The sequence below is a fragment of the Tursiops truncatus genome, chromosome 17 (assembly GCF_011762595.2).
Source record: "Tursiops truncatus isolate mTurTru1 chromosome 17, mTurTru1.mat.Y, whole genome shotgun sequence".
Lineage (NCBI taxonomy): Eukaryota > Metazoa > Chordata > Mammalia > Artiodactyla > Delphinidae > Tursiops > Tursiops truncatus.
Window position 1 is genome coordinate 3,547,479 of NC_047050.1, and position 15,597 is coordinate 3,563,075.

Consider the following 15,597-nt stretch of genomic DNA (forward strand, 5'->3'; position numbering starts at 1 on the left):
TCCTACTTTTTCACTCTGCTAGCGCCTCTGTCACAAAAGCCAATTTTTGACATCACTGTTAAGTATTTAATAGAATTAGAAATATTTTAATGATGACACTAAATATATAGTCACTGTAAATTTCTCATTCTCCTGTAATAGTAGACTTGAATGCCTTGAAGGAGAAGCCCTTAGATGAACATTTGGGCGTCCCAGGTTGTCTTTGCTAGGGGGAAAAAAACCTCACAGAATGGGCCTGCTGTGCATTTCAAGTGACCCTAGTTCTACAAAGTAATGGTGAATCGTAACACTCTAAATATTTTCAATTTTAGTATATCACTTTCTAAATCAGAGGAGAACATCCAGGTAATTTCGGTTTTCTTGTTGAATCTTGAGATCTGACTAAAGAGGCTTTTGCATTGTCTTTTTTTCTTGTCTGTATTTCACCACGAGTCTTTAAGCTCCCTCTCAACACCGAACTCACCAATCATCACACATCTACACCTTGGGAAGTAGTGTTGCTGGGTTAAAAATAATTTAAGGAGTCACAGGAACTAATCAAAATAAAATGTGCATTGTGACCTCGACTGTTGTGAAACTTAGCAGCTATCATTTCAATGTGATATTTTGCTATAAACTGCGTACAGGGTCCACTGCAGGTCCTGGCACCAGCAGTTCTTAAGCTTGTGGGGTGGGATGGGATCCAGGGATGATTTGCAGGCAGTGTGCTTTACAAATGCAGCTATAGCTGCAGTCCTAGGGCATCACTCTCCTGCCCTTACAGGGAAGAAACTGAGTCACAGGTTGTGAAGCAGGTCAGCCTTGCTCGCTGCTGCAGCGCTAATTGCTGTGGCCCTTCCCATCACACTTTGCAGATGAGACATAAATGGATGGGTACAGATGACCTGTAATGGGCATTTCTTGTGCCAGGTGTTTCATCAGTGCCATTTTGTACTGAATTTGAGCCTGATCGAGCCTGTGAGATTAGGTGCAATTCTCCCCGTTTTGCAAGTGAGGCAAGGAGGCACAGAGCCCTCACCTGCCGTGTACATGGTGAAAGCTTGGTGTTGCAAGTTCTGACAACATATTCGTTCACATTTGTTTTCCTTTGTGCAGGGTGTACCTGTGGGCACCGGGAGAACTTGCATTCTGGTGGTGAGAAACTCTCATTTTCCATGTTGATAAATGCTATAGAGAAAAGGAAGGGGTAGGAATATGGCTTAAAGCATTTATCTTGAGGGTTATCTGAGCTGACATGGTTGGCTGGATTCTCTTGAAGAATGGCAGGGCGTGTGTTTTTTACAAAGGGTTCTGGGGTGTTAGGAATGTTCGGGATGAAGGTTTCGGTGAGGAAAGGTAAGTCTATTTTGTTAGGCGTAACAGAGGTTACCTTAAACATTTGAAATGAAAACGTTCACTCCAGGTTCTGGATATCTCCAATCCAGTTTGTTTGCCTCTGGTACCCTAGCCTTTTCCATTCTTTCTTCCTCTGATCCCAGACAGGTTCTGCTTCCTACATTCCTGGTGGATAAAGTGAGCAGAGGTACCTCACTCAGGTTCAAGGCTGTGTCACCAGTTCAGATCACACCAGGCATTTTAGTGCATACTTGGTTGGCCCAAGGAGACTCAGTTGTATCCTTTGCTGCTGCCTCTCAACAAAGTTTAGAAGATATGGATTTCCCCAGTGGTCCAGTGGTTAAGACTCCGCGCTTCCACTGCAGGGGGCACAGGTTCGATACCTGGTCGGGGAAGTTCTGAGTGCCGGTGCAGTGCGGCCAAAAATAAAATAATTCAGAAGATACACAGGGTAAAGAGGAAAGGAGAAAAGAAAGTGCTTGGGGGAAGAAGTCCTGTGACGTTACATTCTTAACTGCTCACCAGGGACCTGTCAAATAACGAGGGAAATAAGAGCTAAAATTGTTCAGCATTTCCAATGCCTTTAACCCCCAGTGGAGGGAAATTAGTCCTCATGATAATTCTTGGAGGCAGAGGCATGTCATCCATCCCTTGTTTTTCCCCAAGCAGACTCAGGTGAAGCGACCTCAGGTACCAGCTAGTGACTGATTTTTGGTTTACCTTGGAAACAAATACATAAAAGACCCATTGCTTTCCCCCCATCTCTACTTCTGAGATACTTTAGAAGTATGTCGGGAGGTAGAAATCAGGGCAGCTCTCCTGAGTTGTAAGCACTCTTAGTTGTCATGCTTATTTGACTTCGCCTTAGATGATAGTCTACGGAAAGCTAGGAATGCCCTCCCAGATGATAGTCTACGGAAAGCTAGGAATGCCCTCCCAGGGAGCACACACACACGCACATGTGCAATATTTTAGACATAGTTTTAGGCAATTCATGACTCCTCATTACTCATCCAAAGTTTGTAGGAATCCGAAGCCCTCAGGTTTAGAAGCGCTGATGGAGAAGATTTGTTGGGAAGCATGGCACCCAAGCATTGTAGCAAAAAGGTAGTTTCCCTTTCTTTGAAAACACAAAGGGACATCTCAAGAATCCTCTCACGTTACTGAGTTGAGTCAAGGAACGCAGGGTTGCGTCCCTCTCACAAAGGCAACTGCGATGCCCCGCCAGATGAAGACACGGTCTTTCCCCTTTGTGCAGTGTGGTGGGCGGTGGCTTATCTCCCTACCTTGGGTATTTACATCCTTGTATCAACTCCTCCCACACTTAATCTGGGTTGGACTTGCTACTCTAACCCAATAGAATGCAATCGAAGTGAGGCTGTGCAGGCAACCAGGACCAACCCTCAGGAAGCCTAGGCAGAGTCTCTTGTACTCCCAAGAGCCCTGAGCTACTGTATAGGAAGTCCAGCTACCAAGGTGGTGAGACCACGTGCAGAGACCACGCGGAGAGGAGAGACCACTCGCCGGCCTGCGAAGGGAGGGCTCCCATCTCCTGCGACCATCCTGTCGACTGGAACGCAGGAGAGGCCAGAAGAACAGATGCCCAGACGAGCGCAGGCAATTCACAGGTGGGAGAGATTAAAAAAAAAAAAATTGTTGTTGTAAACCGGGAAGTACTAGGGAACTTTGTTAACTTAGCAACAGGTTATTGACATGGGTTTTATCCTAAATGACCCTTTCTTATTTTGAAGTATAGGAACGTGGGCACTGGCGGAAAAATCAGGAAAAGCGTTTTGGGTCCTGTCAAATATATCAGTAGTTTTAAAGGGAGGGACAGAATGTCAAACTTGACTCAGGTGGGACGACCGTGGTGTCACCAGATGCGTAGACGCCTCTCCTCAAGCAGACGTGGATGAAGTGACCACAGGAACCAGCTGGTGACTGATCTTTTCAAAAGATTAAATTTCTCTCAATTTTTAGTGGTTTTCTTTCGGGCACAAATACATAAAGGATACACTGCTCCCCCTGCTCCCTCCCACCCCATCTTTACTTCGGAGGTACCTGAGAAGTGTGTCACGAGGCAGGAATCCAACCATTTCGTGGGCTGAGATATCCAGATTGGGTGCCAGCAGAGAGTCTACACACCTTTGAGGGACCCAGAAAAAGAAGACGGTATTTTCTTTCCCACCGAGATACTGCCTGATCTCTATTAAAGCTACCAGGGCAGGTCTGATAAGCTACAACTAAACGTGTAAGCTCCTTATACAGGCAGCTACGAGACAATATCCCACTGAAACTATTTCCCTTACCTCTTATTCTTATCTCAGAAGATGACTGCGCCTTTCATCTGAATCACACTGCAAAAGACTTCAGCTTCTTCTGTACGTTTATGCTGATGTCAGGAAAAGCACATACAAGCAAAAGGAATTCAGAGAAAACGGAGTGGGTGCTGTGAACCAAAAGGTATCATCGCTGTCTGACGTCCTTAAATGTCCCATTTCATTTTGTTTTTAATACTCAGAACTGTGCCTGTCACATGATAGACGTTCAACATTCCCTTCCTCCTATTCCCCTTGGATTTGTTTTGACAACAGGGGCTGGGCGAGAGAGATTTTACTTCCATTATTTTAGCGTAGATTTTTTTTTCTTCCTGCTTACGAGGTGCTTCCTTCTGAATCCCGAATATTCATTCATCTGTGAAAAAGTGGCTTTGGTGTCCCTGACCACCCAGGTGGAGTAGGATGTGGAATGTTCTGCTCCTTCCTCCATGGGCTGAACCTGTGGCCTAAAGAACATTCCTTGGGTCCCCTGACCTGGGATGAAGCTGCATCTCCTTAATTTTTCACTGTAACACCTACCCCGACCTTCCCTCTAGTGAGAAAGTTGTGTGCTTTCTCCTGAATCATTAGACAGCTTCGTGTGAATCAATTTGCACTGTCCCCCTTACACCAACACTGAACCCTCACCACTGGCAATTCTCCCAGCTTTATTCAAGATTCTGGATATTAAAAATTCTTAGGGCAGTACCAAATAGTATTTAAATAATAAAACAATACTTCTTAGCAAAATATAAAATTTCTTAGCACTAGTATACAGCAAGCGCTAAAGAAGTTGTTGCTACTATATTAATAATGTTCTTTAATGTAAACGTTCTCTGAAGCTCAGGTCTAAACAACAGTTTGGTTGAATAAAAGAAAAAAAATTTAATCTTATTCTTGCTGAAGACAGTTTAGCTTTGAGGATCTTCTTTCCACTTTAGCCAAAGTCTCGAACGTTTTGTCAGGGTCGAAATCGTAACAAGTATTCCCCAAGGTGATATTGTTCAAAAAGATGATCTGTGAAGTTACACTCTGTGTGGACATTCAGATGAGTGTCCATAAGTTGCAGTAGCCTCGCTGTGGACCCCGTTTTCTACAGGGTCGTGGGCAGTGCCCTCGCACATACCTGATCTCTTGTTAGGCAAGGGAAAGAATGGTTAGCAGTGTTCTGGTTTGTTTGATTCCTGGGGTCACAAGGAGTGCCCCCGGGGCAAGGACTGTCTCTTCACTTTGTGTCACCTGACCTGGCACCCGGTAAGTGCTCAGAAATGGACTGAGTAACTGACTTGGTACCTCAGTTGAAAACCTCAGTTTTCCGAAGGAACTGGGAGTTCCTGCTTTGTCGCTCTTCTACTTGAGACAGTCCCCAGTGGCTAGAACTCCTTCCTCTTGAATATGTGTCAGGACAGCAGACTCAACACAGAGCATAAGCTATTGGAGCAGAGCAGAGAACGGCTGAATACGCGGTAGTGTTCCAAAAGGAGAAGACTCTACATTTTGAGTCAGAAGTTCCCCCTGGCTCAGCACCCGATCATTGTGAGTTTGGAAAAGGCACTAATCTTTTCTGGTCTCCGGTCTGCTCATCTGTAAAAAGTAGGGAGGATGATAAAAGCCCTGTCTCCCTCATTGGAGATTGTAGCGATGAATGAGACGGTGTTTAAGGATGGCTTCAGGGCCACAGGAAGCGCTCTCTTCTCTCTCCCCTCTCGACCTTTTGATTTTATGTATCTCTGTCTTTCCCAGAAGACTTGGGGGATTTAACTTCGTTATTCCACTGGGAAAGAGAAACAACAGTGACTCGCTTCCCCTCGTGCTTTTGCTTAGTGGATGGAGAATTTCCCAGTCTTTTAAGTTTGCCCATATGAGCTGGAAACCTAGACCATCTGTGTTTCACTCCAATCTTTGGGCAGCTCAGCCTCTCTGATTATAAAATGAAAATAGAAATAATTGTCACTTGAAGAAGAGCTTCATATAGAATGCCTCAATTCACATGAACTCCCATTTGGCATGAAAATCTCAAGGTCTTTATAAAGGGACAGTTCACTGGGACATACTGAGCTCAATGTCAAGTCTGCTAATACTCACCTTTCAGTCCAGCCCTTTTCCCCACCAATCATAGTTTCTCAAGTCCTGAATCACATTTCCATGTCATTTAGTTTTTAAGGACTGAACAGGGTTGGAATTCTTGAGGATGAATAAGACAGAGTGGAATGGGGGAGGGCCGCACATGAAGAAATAAATTCTGGCTTTCAGCAGTTCCAAGTAATGTTGAAACTTCATACCGGGGACTTTGAATCACTCACTCTTCAGAAGTTATTTCCCCAGGGCAGTGGTGGAGGGGGTGAAGAGAAGAAAATTCTGACACAGCCATGAAATGAAGAGACAGCTTTATAGTTGTTCCCTACACAGTGGATTCTTCTGCTTATTTTAAGAAATCTGTCTGGATGTTTGAAAACAATACTTGGGGTCGTAGGTGCACACACATACACCAAGAATATGAAACTGCAGAGGGAGACTACAAGAGGGAGAAATAAAATAGAAAATCAAGTTCGTTGTTTCAGTAAAAGGATTGTGGGTATGGGAAGTGTATAGTTTTATTTATTCGTTTAAAATAATTTTAAAATTTAAAATGATGTGCATGCTTACAAAAAAAAATACAACAACAACAGCAAAGCAACATTACAGAGGGGCTTGTAATAGAAACTAAGAGCCGTAGGAAGGTCTCGTCCCTCCCCAGCCCCCCTTCCACGTGTTAGTCAATCCCCCTGCCCCTCTTTTGCTTGAAATGGGCTTTACCTACACTAATAACTGTTCCTCTGGCGGTTCATTAATTAACATGCCTGCGAGGCTCATTCCATGTTTATCCCTATTAGACACTGACTTCCTGCTATAATAGCCAAGTACGTCCTGCGTTCCTCCGAACAGAACGATAGTTACTGCCTTATTTCCATTTCTTATATTGATTACCGCTGCCTTCTAAAGTACTGGGATAACACACCCTTTTCCTTGTTTCATCGCAAAGGCTGGAAGCCTTGACTCCCCACTGTGAAATGTGAGGATACCGGTGCTCCCATCTCTCCCAGGAGCTGCCCTCTCTCCGGCGGAGGTGGATATTTTGGGATAAAGTTTCTGCGTGTGGCGGGGGAAGGGAGCAGATGGAATAGTGATGCACGTGTTATTACAAAGCACAGCGTCCGCTTCACGGCATTTCAATCAATCCCAGACAATCAGGACTGCGTCCCACCGTGGTTGTGATTTTTAGGTTCGGTCTCTTCTTACACCCATTAGGAAAGAGAAGTAGTGTCCCTAAACCTTTACACAAAGGAAAAATAAGATCGTGTCAAGGGGCAAACCCTAAGCTCGGCTGTCGGTTTCCACGCCCACCTCCACCCTCCGCCGCGCGCGGGTCTAGGTCCCGGGAGGCGGCGGCGAGTCCCTGCCGCGCGTGCGTCTCCGGGCCCAGAAGGCGCTGGAAGCCGAGGGCGCCGCGTTCCCCTCGCCGGGAACCGCGCTCCGGCTGCTACTAATTCAGGGGAGCATGTCAACCAGACTCTGCAGTGACTTGCAACTTAGAAGGTAAAAGCTCTTAGGTTTGGTGCGGGTGGAGGAGAGCACGGCCACCCTGGTGACCGGGACAGAAAGACCGCGACATCGTGCGCTCGCGTCGAGGCGTTTCGCGCCCGTGGCTTTGCGCCCCGGTGCCCGCCCAGCACCGGTGTGCGCGGCCCGGGGCGAATCGGGCTCGAAGGGTTTCCCTTTTGTATCGTTCAGGAGAGGGCCTGCCGCGCGGGGACCTCAGAAGGGCCAAACGTGGCGTCCGGGACTGACTCTCCTCCGAGGCGGGGAGGCATTTGGGTCTCGGCCTGTGACCTTCTGCCGAGGAGAAAGTAAACCCGTAACCATGCGCCGCGCCCTAGTGAGCTTTGGCCGCGCGTCGCGGTGCCCGGCGCCCGGGTTCTCGGCCTCGCGGGTGCAGCCGGCGGCGGGAGCAGGGGTTTTCGAAGGGCCACGTCTGTACGATAAAGGCCCCCAGGCCTGGGGGCATCCGCGGTGTCACTGGGCCGGCGGGGGCGCTGGCTTCGACGCGGGCTGGGGCCGAGGGACGGGGTCGGCCGGGGGGCGCGAGCGTCCCGCGGGGCATCTCCCTCCCCACCCCCTCCCCCCCGGTTGGCGTGTCCGGCGGAGGGTCGCGGGGCGCCGAGCAGGACTGGAGCGCCATGAGCAGCCCGGAAGCGGGGTACGCCAGTGACGAGCAGAGCCAGCCCCGGAGCGCGCTGCCCGCCGTGACCGCCAGGCTGAGCCTCCTCGGGGACGTGAAGGTGAGGGGCGAGGCGGCGGCGGGCGGCGGGACGCCGTCCTGGGGCCTCGGGCCGAGCTGAGGGCGAGTCTCCATCCGGCATCTTCGAGGTGTGGCTAAGGCGGAGCGCGGGCTGCTGGCGCGGGGCCCTGGGCCCGCAGGACACGGAGCTGCGCCGGCCGCCCCGGGAGGCGCCGGGAACGCAGGAGGGAGCGAGGGGAGGGGGCTTCTGCGGGGGGAAGGCCGGGCTCGGAGAAATCCGCGTGGGTTGACCACCGCTTGGGTCCGTGGCTCTACCTCTGAGAACTCGCCTGTACCGCGAATTTTACACGTAGGGAAACAACTGGCAGGTGCTGAATCGTCTTGGAGGCGCGAGATGAAATTAGGCCCAAGATCAAACTGTTAACCATCTCCAGGTGTACGTGAGAAAGAATACAAAATTCTGCGGTCTTGGGAAAGGTTTTAAAGGTGTCCTCTAATCAGGCAAAGGTTCTGTAAAAAAAACTCGAACGCTCTTATTCCAAGTTTTCAAACAGGGAGCTGATTCCTTTATTTTTTCAGGGAGGAAATTTAGAGACTTAGATAAAACTGCTGATCATTAACAAAGCTGGAAATGCATTCAACAGTCCCTTTCAGAAAAATGTGCAAAGCTTTAAACTTCAAGTGATACAGGCTTCTGTCTTGAGGTCTTTTTTCGATGCTGAAGTTGGTGTTTGAAAAGCCAGGAGACGTGGCCTCTAGTTGTGAGGAGTTCAAGCTCGTTCTGCTTTCAGTCTTTCCAAGTTGAGGGAGAGTTGGCTTTTTTTTTTTTTAAGAAGGAATAAAATGGCCAGGCTTTATTTTCATCTTACCAATGCAAAATCATTTGTCTTCTGCGTAAATAGCGTCATTAACAATTTTAATTTCCTGGGCTTCCCTGGTGGCGCAATGGTTGAGAGTCCGCCTGCCGATGCAGGGGACACGGGTTCGTGCCCCTGTCTGGGAAGATCCCACATGCCGCGGAGCGGCTGGGCCTGTGAGCCGTGGCCGCTGAGCCTGTGCGTCTGGAGCCTGTGCTCCGCAACGGGAGAGGCCACAACAGTGAGAGGCCCGCGTACTGCAAATAATAATAATTTCCTCTTTTTTTCATAAAAAAATTTAAGTAGAAAATCAAGGGAAAACTAGTGACCGCTTTCCAGTCCTGTTTTCCCTTGCCCTCGTTTTCTCTGCATACACAATCATAAAGACACGTAGGGTTTCCTCTCCCCTCCACCCCCACTAGTGGGATCACATGTTCCCTACTAGTCTGCAGCTTGCCTTTTCAGATTTATGTATGGTGTTCTTGTGTTCCTAGAAACTGAACCTCTGTTTACCTGGTTGGTGGTCTTCTCCGCTCTTCTGCGGGGTCAGGCCCACTTGTCCCGTCTCCAGTCCCATGTAAGTGTGTATGTTGGCTAATCCTTTAATGTACAATTACAGTCTTAAGGCTCCCTCACACTCATGCAAAGACTGAGTTTGTGAACATGAACGGAGAGGACCTGCATTTAAAATAGAGCGGACCCGGTGGGAGAGCACATCTCACCCGAGACGAAAGAGGTAGAAACCGTGCGCGTCCTAAGTGCAATCTTTAACAGGACCGGTTCTTTCCGTATCGGATCCCAGGGGTGCTGGCAGCCCAGCGGTGGATAGAAAACCCCGCCGGCGGTCCCCGCTCCTGGTCACCGTCCCTAAGTTGCCCGCCTTTCTGGGGCAGGGGTTGGCCTGCCGGGGGGCCTAGTTGACCCTTCCAGGACCCTAGTATCTCCGGACTGAGCCCGCGTCCCGTGAAGCCGATTCGGTCGGGGTGGGTGAAATCGGCCGCAGCACGCTCTGGCTGGCGGAGTCCTGGTGTCCCTGGTCAGGCAAAATGGTTAATATTAACCTCCACACGGTCTTCACTCGGATGATGGAGTGTGCGGGGCGCCGCTTTGCCGGCCTCCCGCCGGCTCGAGGGAGGCCCGCGCTCTGAGGGTCCGGGAGCGACTCGTTCTGCAGCTATAGGCGGGCGCGGGCAGAGGGGCGGCCTTCCTGGAGGAGGCGGCGCTGCGCTGGGCCCTGCAGGACCGGCCGGGCGACGGGACCGATCCCCCCGTCCCTGTCAGGCTCTGGGCGCGCCCCCGCTCGACGGCTACCCGCTGCCCACGCCCGACACGTCCCCGCTGGACGGCGAGGAGCCCGACCCCGCCTTCTTCGCCGCGCCGCTGCCCGGGGACCGTCCGGCTGCCGGGGCCCTGCACCCCCGGCGGGGCCCGGAGCCCGCGCGCCCCGCGGTGCCGGGGGGCCTCCTGCCGCCCCCCAGCGTCCCGCACACGAACTACGGCGCTATGGGCTCCGGATGCCGCTGCAGCCGCCCCCGCCCGAGGCGCTGCCCTGAGGGACCGCGCGGGCACAGCCCGCACAATCCCCGCGGAGCGCTCGGCTGCGGTGCTGGCTTGAAGGCCTGGGCTCTGTCCTCGGAGTTCCGTTGCCATCACTGTGAACTATAACCGTCACAGTCTATGAAAGTTTCCTGTCTTTCTCAGGATGAACATTCCGGTAAGAACAACGGTTAACACTGTTACCATCTCAAAGGGGGCGGTGCCAGATGTGCTCTGCTGCAGTGTGTGTGCAGCCCACCTGTCCCCATTTTCTGTATATGCACCTTATTCTGACCTGAAAGTGTGATTATTTTTATAAAGTGAAAAATCAATGAACCGGGGTAGAAAGCACTTTTTTCTTCTAAAGTTATCCCAGTGGGTTTTAAACATTTAACATTTATTGTGTATCTTCTGCATTTCAAATCACTGTTCCTAGACGTCTTGGTTATTGACTCCTGTAAATTTGTAAACGAAGCTTAAAAAGATTCTCCGTATATGGAGATTTTATATTTTTCCGCACAATGAAGTTGCGTCTGTGTCAGTCGGGGTCCCTCAGGAGACAGATGGCATAATTCAAATGCTGAATGGAGAAAGGTCAAGGAGCAAACAGAGCGTTTATATAGGGGACTCCGCGGAGACTCTGGCAGCTTCCTAAGCCAGGCAGTAGCTCAGAGCGTCATCCATCAGCTGTGCCCGGGAAGAGGGAGAGGCAGTTACTGGAGCCCAGGGTACTGGTAGCCTTAGGGGTCCTGCCAGCCAGCGGCTCTGGCTTGGGGAAGAGGAATGAAGCTATGCCAGTTAGAGCCCAGCGGGCTGGGGCCAGAGAATAGATCCTGGAAAAAAATCCCGTTGCTCTCCTGACTTTCTGATAGTACCTCTCCTTGGCCAGACCTACCTACAGAACTAGAGGACAGGGGACCTGCGGATGCTGCCACGGGGAGGGGGATGGGGACCACGTCTCCTGGGGTAGGAAAAGTCCAGGCTTTCCTAGAATCAGCTCCACACAAGGGAGTTCAGCACAGCACTTCAGACTAAAGTGGATAAAACTGACTGCCATACTGTGTGTGTGAAATGTAACGGATGGCAGGAAGGAATCTCGGCTAGCTGCTGCCCTTCTCGACCTCGGGGATCCCAGGTCATGATGGGGAGGGAGACACCCGGTGGAGTGCAGGTGAAGCCATCGCCATGGGGACAGAGCAGGGCCACCAGAGAACCCACGTTCCAGGTGACAGTACTGAGCCTGAGTGTCCAGGCTCCCGGGAGAGAGTGAGCCAGACCTGTGAACTCTTCAGTTACGTGAGCAGATGCAAGTCGTTTACTGTTTAAACCCCTTGGTGTTGGTTTTCTTCTCACTTGGAACCCAGGGATTCCTAACACATACCCCGGGGAAGGCAGGCTGCAGATAGGACGGCCCATTCCTCTGCTTGTCAGAGGGAAGTACTGACTGTGGGGAGCCCACGGCAGCAGGCGGCAGCACGTGCCTTGCCTCGGAGCTTGTTAGCAATGCCGAGTCACAGGCCAGGGCAGCTCGTCTGCATCGGGTCTGGTCTAGAGCAGAGCTTCTCAAACGTGAGCGTGCTTGCCTCTTGTTCAATAAAATGCAAATTCTGACTGAGGAGGGCCGAGACTCTGCATTTCTAACAAACCCCCAGATAAGGCCGACACACCCTGCTTGGAGTGTCCGATCCTAGATCCCTTACCCACACTGACTTCTTAGGGACCGTTCACGACTTACAACATGTCAAGTTCGGGAACAAACACAGAGTCATTTCAGAAGAGCCACTGGACAGTTCTGGCTCATTTTTGCCTAGTGGCCACATCTGCCCAGCTCTTCACCTCCCCACACAGCCTGCCCCTTACAGCTCGCCGTGGTTACGTTGCTTGTCTCCAAAGTCCTGTAAATGGTCGACTTAGAAGCACAGGTGTGATAGCACTGGGGAACCGTGATGCTGGCTAAAGGCACCAGGGCAATGAACAGGGAGTACCTGGACTGCCAAGGCTGCAAACCTGGCGGACTTGAGCTGACACAGCCCTGGTGTTGGAGTCATCCCCCCACCCACTGCGCATTTCCACTGATCTCACCCCAACTTCGTTATTATTTAACACTTCACGAATCAATTTCTTGTTTGATTGTTTCTTGTAGATTACAGTCAGGCATCTCCTGTAGTACAACATATGAGAATTCCATACCTTTTAAATCTTCTGAGTCCACTGCCTTCCACAAGCCGGTGATTATCAAAGCCAGCTGCACTGTACAATCAGTTTTTCAGAAGGAAGACTGAGGCTTGATCTCCCCCTAAGAGATTCTAACCAAATTGGTTTGGCCTGCAGTCAGGGTGTTTAAAATTTCTAAATCTTTTGAGGTGATTCTGATCATGGCTAGGAAATAGATGAAAATACTGACCTCAGAGCTACCCGAGAAGTCAGTTATTTATGTATTTATTTCATTGAATGTTTATTGAGCATCTATTAAATGCCAGGCACCCGACTCTTTCCAAAGATGAACAAAGCTACATTCCCTGTTCTCAAGGAGCTTGTGGTTTTATATGCGGAAAGGCATGAAGATAAAGAATTGTTAATGTGTGGTCAGTGCGATAAAGTATTGTCATGGCAGAAAGCAGAGTGATGGACGCTGTGTGAAGGGGCATGGATTAAATATAATAATAGCTGACCTGTACTGAGCACTTCCTGTGGATGCAGAGGCCCCAGGGAGGAGCTGATGTTTACCTGAGGCCTTGCAGGAAGAGCCGGCCAAGTGGGGAAGGTGGGTAGGGGTGGAGAAGGTATTTCTGAGTCCAGGTTGGGGGAAGGGGGGATGAGAGGGTGAGGAAACTCCGGGAGGTAACTTCTGTTTTTTTTTGTAAAATCAGGGTGGAGTCGTGACCTGAGAGGATGGTAGGGGTGTGGCGAAGGGTGGAGCCCTGGATTTGAGAAGAGCAGTTCCAGCCAGAGAGCCTCAGTGCACTGTTGAAGGCCCAGATGGGACGGGCTTCCACAGACTGGGTTCCATCTTCAGGGCTGCGTGCGCAGAGCTCCAGTGCAGACACACAGAAATGCGACAGGAGGATGCTTTCAAAGCTGGGCTTTTGGAAGCCGTGGGGAAGACAGACAAGCTGGCCAGGGAATGTTGGTCAGATTTTGGCTGGAAGGTTTAATGGAGATGGGTGTGGAGGAAATGAGGTCTGGAGAGAGCTGTTAGGCTTGGGGAAAAAAAAAAAAAGAAAAGAAAAAAAACCCACAAAGGAGAAGCCAGAATGCTAGGGGAATCAGAAGGGACTTCCAAGATGCTATATGATGTGGGTCAGGGTGCTCCTAGTGAGCCAGATGGGGCTGCTGGAGCGGGGAGGTGAAGGGCGCCGGGGCTGTGCAGCCAGGGGACCTGGGCCCGACCCCGCATGGTCACTGGAACCCTGCAGGGGGAGCAGAGGAGGGAGGGCTGTAACCCTCTCAGTGCAGAGTTCTTGAGCCGCCGCGCGCGCGCGCGCGCGCGCGCGCACACACGCGCGCGCGCACACACGCGCACGCGCACGCACACACACACACGCACACACACACACACACACACACACACACACACACACACACACACACACACACACACACACACACACACACACACACACACACACACACACACACACACACACACACACACACACACACCCGCCAGCCGGTGGGATTTAATCATGTCATCCGGGATATAAAGGAGGGAAGTTAGAACAGAAGGCAAGGAGCTTACCATTGAAATGCAGAATGGAGCGATGGTGAAACAGGAAAACCCGCTCAGACTGGAACAGACTTAGGAAGAAGTGGCGGCGATTCCTGGTGATAAAAGGAAGTTCTCCGCCTCCCTCTGGAAACCTGGGGCTGGATGCTTTTAGTTTAGGGGCAAGAGATCCAGGGTTCAGACATGTTGCCGACAGCAACAACAGCTCAAGGCTGAGCAAACGAGCGTCTCTTATCCATTTTGCCGTCAGTGACGGGTTTACAGATAAGTGTTATGAGCAGTGTCCTGCTTCTGAGAACTTCCTGTTTGAAATAATTGTTCTTGATCACTAGGTGCTAAACTCGAAAAGTCATTAGTAACAAAACCATTTTCCCCTCCTATCAGCTCCATGTTGATAGCTGAGGCAAAGCCTCAGGCTATGGTTCGGGGTCTGCTCAGCCCGGAAGGTGCCTGACTTCCCACACTTGACCTCCAGAGAGATCCTTTTATTCCTAATATTGAGCAGCGCTGCCCAGGTTCCTTGAAGCTGTCGTACAGGCACAGGGATGATGCCCTGTGTCAAGATGGGCACTACTGACCTGAGGTCTAACGGCAGGTTCAGAAAGCTGGTGGCTTACGCAGAGTTTCCCAGGAGGGAGGAGAGCCCTGCAGGGACATGGAAACGTGGGTTCTCTCCAATTTTTCTTCTCCAGAGAAGTGTCACAGTCTCCAAAAATACTGCCCCAGAGACCTGAGAGGTGCACCCCTGCAGAGACAGACAGCCAACCAAGGAGCTTCAAAGCCGGAGGCCACGATCCACTCATCCCCGGGCAGGAGCATCCCCCATCCCCGACCCCCGGCGGCCAGCGCCACGCCTCACTCAGGGGTTCATTGCTAAGGGCCGAGACGTCCAAGGGACAGAGAAAGGGAGCCTCCCAAGTGGGCCCCGCATCCGGTGCCACTTAGGCCACTCAGGAGAACCCGAAGGCTGTCCCCAGCGGTCCCCTGGGCTGGATCACTGCGTGGGTTGCCCGCCCCTCCACCCCCAGACCCAGTGGGGCGCACGGCCCCGCTCCTCGCGGGGAGCCTCCGGGCCGCCAGCCTCTGGCATTACTCATCTAGCTTGGCCCGGCTTGAAAGCGTGAACAATCTCTTCCAGGCAGTCCCCGTTCTCACTTCCCTCTGCCCAGAGGGCCCCTCCTCACGTCTGACCCGTTGGGGTCAACATCCTCTCCGGCCGACCCGCCCTGCTTCCTCCCTGGGGCCGCGCTCCAGCCTGTTTTCTTGGTTCGGGGGCTCCCGGAGAAGTGTTTCCTCTGCCCCCTCCACGATCATGTCAAACGAGCTGGCTTCAGGGTCTTGGGTTATTGGAGACTTGAAAGCCGAAAGATGGGGGGAACCGTGGGAAGAGACGTTCTGGGAGAGGCTGGGAGCAGCAAAGTCCATCTGGGAAGCTGGGCAAAGGGGGCCCAGAGGAGGGACCAGCCCGAGGCGGTGCGGAGGGCTTGTGAGGGGCTCTGAGGAGAGTCAGGGCAAGCTGCTGCCGTGGTGGGCAGGGCCCAGGCA

The 15,597-nt window shown here is 51.4% G+C and overlaps 1 protein-coding gene across 1 annotated transcript in view; it reads left to right on the forward strand.

The window, feature by feature from the left end:
* Window positions 1–6,446: 6,446 nt before the first annotated feature.
* LOC101317476 (RP1 axonemal microtubule associated) overlaps window positions 6,447–15,597 on the forward strand; it is a 303,982-nt gene continuing 294,831 nt past the window's right edge. The window contains 2 exon segments of the mRNA XM_073794757.1: window positions 6,447–7,229; window positions 7,425–7,972. The gene's annotated coding sequence lies outside the window, so the exon portion shown is untranslated.